The following is a 6,018-nucleotide window of genomic DNA, read 5'->3' on the forward strand; positions in this document are numbered from 1 at the left end:
AATTTAAAAGAGAAGTCACATCAAGAGATAATAGTTTGGAATATTTAATCCTTAAAGGGATATTCCGGTGTAAATTTAATCCATGGTCTAACACACCGTGAAACTGTGTTAGACTCCCTCTCGAGAGATCAAGTTAGCAGACCGCTAATTTACGGAGTTTTATCAACCTCAGAAACGACCGCACGACAACAATACACTGCAGTAAATGGATCCAAATATAAACCGCCACCAAAAAGCCACAAATAATGCTCAGAACAGCACCAAACTTCAGCAACAGTACAAATAGGGTCTCAGCACATAGTCCGGGGCATCTAACCTCCGCTAGCTTAAAAATCAAATGGAACTCAATAGGCACTCAGTAGAGTGTATACAATCTTTTCAATCAATCAAACTCAACAGCCTTGAATCACTCTGAACTTCAAACCATCTGTAACTGCTCAACTGTAATGTGTAATCAGAAGATCTGGAGAGGATATCGTATATTATACTCACTCATACATAACCGGCCGTCATTAGTATACAAACATTACTCTCTGAGAAATGAATGAACGTAACAAAAGCTCCGCCTTGTGTTGTAAAAGAAAGTGAGAGAAAAAATTCTTGGAAATGTTCCTTTATCTGGATCTGCACCAGAAGATGACGTGGTCTGTGTTCTGGGCCGAGACTCATCCTCCGTCCAGGTGTAGGTGGAAATCTGTTTACCAACCAACTCACAAAAAACACACGCAAAAATATAAAGACACACATCAAAAATACGCCAAAACACACCAAAAATGCTAAAAAAAAAATTATAGAAAAACACATGAAACACAACCAAAAATGCATAAAATCTGACTTAAACACAGAAAACATACAATATCACAAAAACTCACAAATACATAAAAACAAAAATACACAGAAAACGCACATAAATACACAAAAACACAAAAGGAAGCAGGTTTCTTGTGGCAGTCGACGTCACTTCTACATGAGACGACTTCAGACAGCAGGAAAGTGAATTTTAATAAAGTTCCTCTGAAATCTAAACTGACATTTAGAAAATGCTCCTGATGCTGACATCATCATCTGTCATCTACGCGAAGTGTCTAAAACACATTTTAAATCTGCGGTGACTCTCTGACTTCTCAACACTTCCGCGTTTAACATCAGAATTCCACTTCCTGTACTCCTCTTCAGCAACCAGTCAGTCATCACATCACCGTCTTCGGCTCTGTTGGCTTTTATTCTGCTGATTTTTACCAAGAGCCTCAAGGAAAGTTTACTCCTGAGGGTCCTAAACTAAAACTAATCTGTTGCAGCGAGGATTCAGGTGCACGGAGCCCCTTTCCTTACAGCCGAGGAGCCAAAAACATACCAACAATCGACCAAAACATTCAACTAATCTGTGCAAATAGAGAAGCGAATACTTTCCAGACAGCGATCAATAAAAAATAATTTTGTTACCTCCATCTGATAGCAGCGCGTCTGGTGGCGTGCAGTTCGTCACGTGTCCACCAGGCTGCGCTGTCGGATAAGAAATGTGACAAACCAGCAAACCTGCCTCACCATCAGACTGCAACAGCGGGACGACACACTCTTCTTCTTCTTCTGCTTCACTGTGCGACACAAAAGGTCCAGTTCTGGTCAACTGGAGTCACTTCAGATTTAAGATCTGATCTGAGTCCAGCTGTTCTGGATGAATCCTCTGAGTTCTCGTGTTAATTCACACCTAATAAAACCAGATGTTGAGGTTCCTGGTGAGCTGCAGCCGACAGAGAACTACGCAGAAGGTGCTCGTGTGGTTTTTTTTTGCATTTTACAATCGTTTGTGTGTCCGAATAGTGTGTGTGTGTCCGTGTGTGTGTGTGTGTGTGTGTGTGTGTGCGTACATGTCCTGCAGGCCTTGTTTGTCTATTGTGTTTGCGCTTGTTATTGTTTACTCCTGAGGGGAATATGGAGCGATTGCAATCTGAACACTGAAATTACAGCGATGCCAGACTCCGATAAACACAGTCAGAGGAGCAGCAGCCTTCTCATCTCTCCCTCTCTCTCTCTCTCTCTCTCTGGAGATCCAACAGAACGTGGCAGAAGGAGGAGAGGTGTGAATTCTGCAGAATTTAGGTCACGAATTGGTTAATTTTCCTGGATTCGAGGCTTCTGATGGTGCATAGATTGCAGAAGCTTGCCGCCTTTTTTTGTGTGTGTGTGTGTGTGTAATTTGCGGAAAAGTCAGAGAGTGCAAAAAGAAGAATTCGGAACCAGGAAGTCCGGTTTGAAAAAGCTTATCAGACGGAGACAGTGCACAGCGGTTTGCTCTCCTTTGTAGCAGGATAGCGGGAAGAAGGCGAAGGCAGGTTTTTTTTTTTCGGCGGCAATCATTTCCTCCTCTGTCTTGATGCTCGCAAGGCAACAGGCAAGTTTATCACGACGGCAGAGCTCCTTTTAAAGTCTTTGGCGGCCCGGTCCGATTCAAGCGTCGGGATGTGGATTCTTTGTGGTGTGAATGCCAACACAAACACGACAATGAATATTAAGATCTCTGCTCTGTTAACAGGATGCTATGCAGGATTTGTTGGTTAGAGTGCCGTTTGCAAACACGCAAGGAGCGGCAGACAAATCAGGAGAAAGATGGCTGATGGTTAAAACTCGTTACCAGGCCGTCGGAGTACCGATGCTTTGGGTCGGTCCGGAAATGTCCCTGAACACAAATTAAAAAAAGAAGGGAGAAGAGACAGTCGTGCAACACGCAACTCGTGTTCCACGAGGCTTCCAAGAGGAGGGAAAACAAATCTTATTAGAGCTGTCGGACATGGAAAATGGGAAGTTGTCATTTATCAGCTCGAAAAAAAAAACATATTAATCTCATAATCGTGATAACAAAATGAGGAAATACAGGTATGGATGGAGAGACACCACCACACACTCCTCGTGGCCTCGAAAGTATTGTTATTGTTGCATGTTGTTCTGAGAAAATCCTGCATATTATCCCTTTAACGCTGCATTAATAGTTGCGCTTGCAGACGTTTTTTTTCTACCATCAACATAACATACATTTTGATCTTTGTTTGTTTGTGCGTCAAGATGTGCTAATAATCATTTTCACACCCAGCAGCTGGGACACAGTCGTGTTCTTAAAAAGGCCTAAAACGTTTAAATTTACGGTGTGCAAGATATTTTTAGACTCATGAAATTTAGAAATAACTTTTAGCAGACAAGATATGTACAAGATCCGTCTGTACGCAGACTTGTGTGCAGTGCTTGTCGTCGTACTCGCTCAGTTTCAAATCTTCCCTTCCCAGAGCTCTGCTATTAAAGGAACAGTCCACCCAAAATGTTTTCATTCGGTCATTATCTTCTCTCCTTCACGCCGATTGAAAGTCAGGTGAAGTTTCGTGGTCCACTAAAACATTTCTGGAGCTTCACAGGAAAAGAGCGTCACAGAATTCTCTTAATCGACTGAAGTAGACGGGGACTTGTTTTAAAACATTAAAAAAATGAGCTCCCTGCAGCTCGTTCAGCGTAATCTTGGAAGATTCTTGGAAACCCAGAGATCCCAAATTGATTTGAAAATATGTTTAATGAACCCAGAAATCTTTACTGGAGCTGCAAAGCTAAAAACGTTAGCAAGTACACCCCGTCTGAAGTGAATACAGAAGCTCCACCGCATGTCCATTTGGGATTTTGGAGCTTCTGGAGAGTTGAATTACTGTTTTGAACACTGTTTTGCTGTGAAGCTCCAGAAATGTTTTGTGGACTGTGAAACTTCAGCTGACTTTCCATCGGCATGTTATGAAAACCCAGAATGATGACGGACAGAACTTGGGGAAAAAAAAAGACCCAAGTTACGTCAAAGTGTGGAGAGGATCAGCTGGCTCATTTTGTCTCCGGCGGCAGAAAGAAACTGAGTACAATTACATAAAGCAAAGTACTTTAAAACGGCAGGATTCAAACCAGTAACTAGATTACTTCCAACAAAGCGGAGCGTCTGTTCGACACTGTGGCGGCGTGTCGGGTGTAGCGTGAGGGTGATTTGGCACCTGAATGAAACGGCTCAAACATCTGCACCTGACTGACTGAAGAGAAAAGACTAAATGTGAGTGTGTGTGTGTGTGTGAAGGAGTGAAGACATCTGAACATTGTGTTCGGGGGGCCCCTGCCGCCGCCGCCGCCGACACCGCCGCTCTGTATTAGCTTCACCTCGTTATCGTTATCGCCCTCCTCCATTGTGGCATGAAGGGCGGAAAATGATTAGAGGAACAGGTGACAATGGAGGCAGAGATTTCTGCCTTTACCCGGGGCAGCGCCACTGTCAGGTACAGCAGCATTACACTCAAAAGGAAAAAAAGAAGAGGGCCGCCGCACAAAAGAGCTCCTTTCTTACTTTAAAACACTCACGTCTTCTTCTTCGGGAGGAGGAGGGGGGGGGAGTGCAGAATTGGGTGTTCATGGGAGCCAATTGACTCGCCGCCATCCCTCCATCCGTCCTCTCAGGTAATCAGGGGAGAGAAAGATGAGGGCTCGGAGGGGAAAGACTTCCCCTCTCCTCCTCCTCCTCCTCCTCCTCTCTTCCTCTTCTCCTTCTTCTTCTTCTTCTTCATCCTCGACTCTTCGTTGTTTGATCAGAGAGGTAAAAAAAAGAGAGGGAGATGGCGGCGGAGGAAGCGAGGCCGAGGCCGTTTCCCAGCGCGACACGGACTCTGATGTAGTAACGCCGAGGCATTATCTCATTCACCTCCCTCCTCCTCCTCCTCCTCCCTTCTTATCTCAATGCGTTCCCCTCCCTCTCCTCCCCCCCCCCCCCCCCACCACCAGCCTTACACAAAGCTATCTGCTCTGTGGACTTTTCTGACTATTTATGTCGGACAAGGTCAGGATCGTTTAAACCGCTCTGCCTCTTCTCAGCCCCCTGCAGATGAGATAGCGCGGGAAAAGGAGGAGGGAGAAACGATCGATTCCCGCCGCCACGCAGATTTATTCCCCCCTCCTCCCCCCCTCCCGTCGGTTCGCCTCCCCTCGCTCTATTCTCCCAATGGGAGTTTAGCGCGCCTGAGCCGGGAGGGACAGGAAGAGGGGGGGGAAGAGGCTCATCAGTCTCTTTAACACCCCCGTGGCGTTTAAAATACAGTAGCAGCCCCTTAAACTGGCCACTTTTCTCCCGGTCCAAATGAGAGCCGTCCTCCCATCAATCCGGCCGGCTCGGCTTTTTCAGGGGGGGGGGGGCGTGTGTGTGTGAATGGTGAGGCCTGTTGAGGGAGGACGAGAGGGAGAGATTTAGACGGGGGAAGCGGCCGTCTGTATCATTCACAGGGGCGTTTTACAAATGAAGTGGGGCACTTACTCAAGCTGAGGGCCTGATTGTGAAGTGGGACGCTGGAGGGCTTTTCAAAGGGGCCAATAAAGACGCTGATGTTTAGGGGTCAAAGCTGCTTCACCTCTTCACATGTTAGTGCCACCGCTGAGTATCTGTAATATGGAAATCCTCGAAACTCATAATTTTCGGCCAACGTTGGCCATCGTGTTATTATAGATCCCTCCCGGTCTAACCTGATATTCAAGGATGTGAGACAACTCAGCTTGCCGATCAGTTTGATTTTGCGTTTGTATGACCACAGACTAACCCTAACACCCAACACCTGACCCAGGTAAGGCAACCGATCATTGGCTAATCAACCAGCAAGATCCATAGTAACATTTGTGCAACAGTACAAATAGGGTCTCAGCACATAGTCCGGGGCATCTAACCTCCGCTAGCTTAGCTGGATTTCTATTGGGAAGCTAAAAACAGATTTCAACTCTCCTCCATCAGCTTCCGGGTCGGGGAAGTCCCGACGCGACGATTACCGAGTGTGGTTAGAAATGCTCAATTCCGTTCTTTTCCCTGTCCGCTCTCGATAATAACTGTTATAAACTGGCAGGTAAGACACATATGAACTTTGATTGCTTTTCCATGGAGTCATAATCATGCATTTTCATCCATGAGCCGCGGAACTCTACTGCACTCGGTAATCGACTCGTCGGGACTTCCCGTCAACAGGAAGC

The sequence above is a fragment of the Sparus aurata genome, chromosome 14, assembly GCF_900880675.1.
Source record: "Sparus aurata chromosome 14, fSpaAur1.1, whole genome shotgun sequence".
In the NCBI taxonomy this organism is placed as follows: domain Eukaryota; kingdom Metazoa; phylum Chordata; class Actinopteri; order Spariformes; family Sparidae; genus Sparus; species Sparus aurata.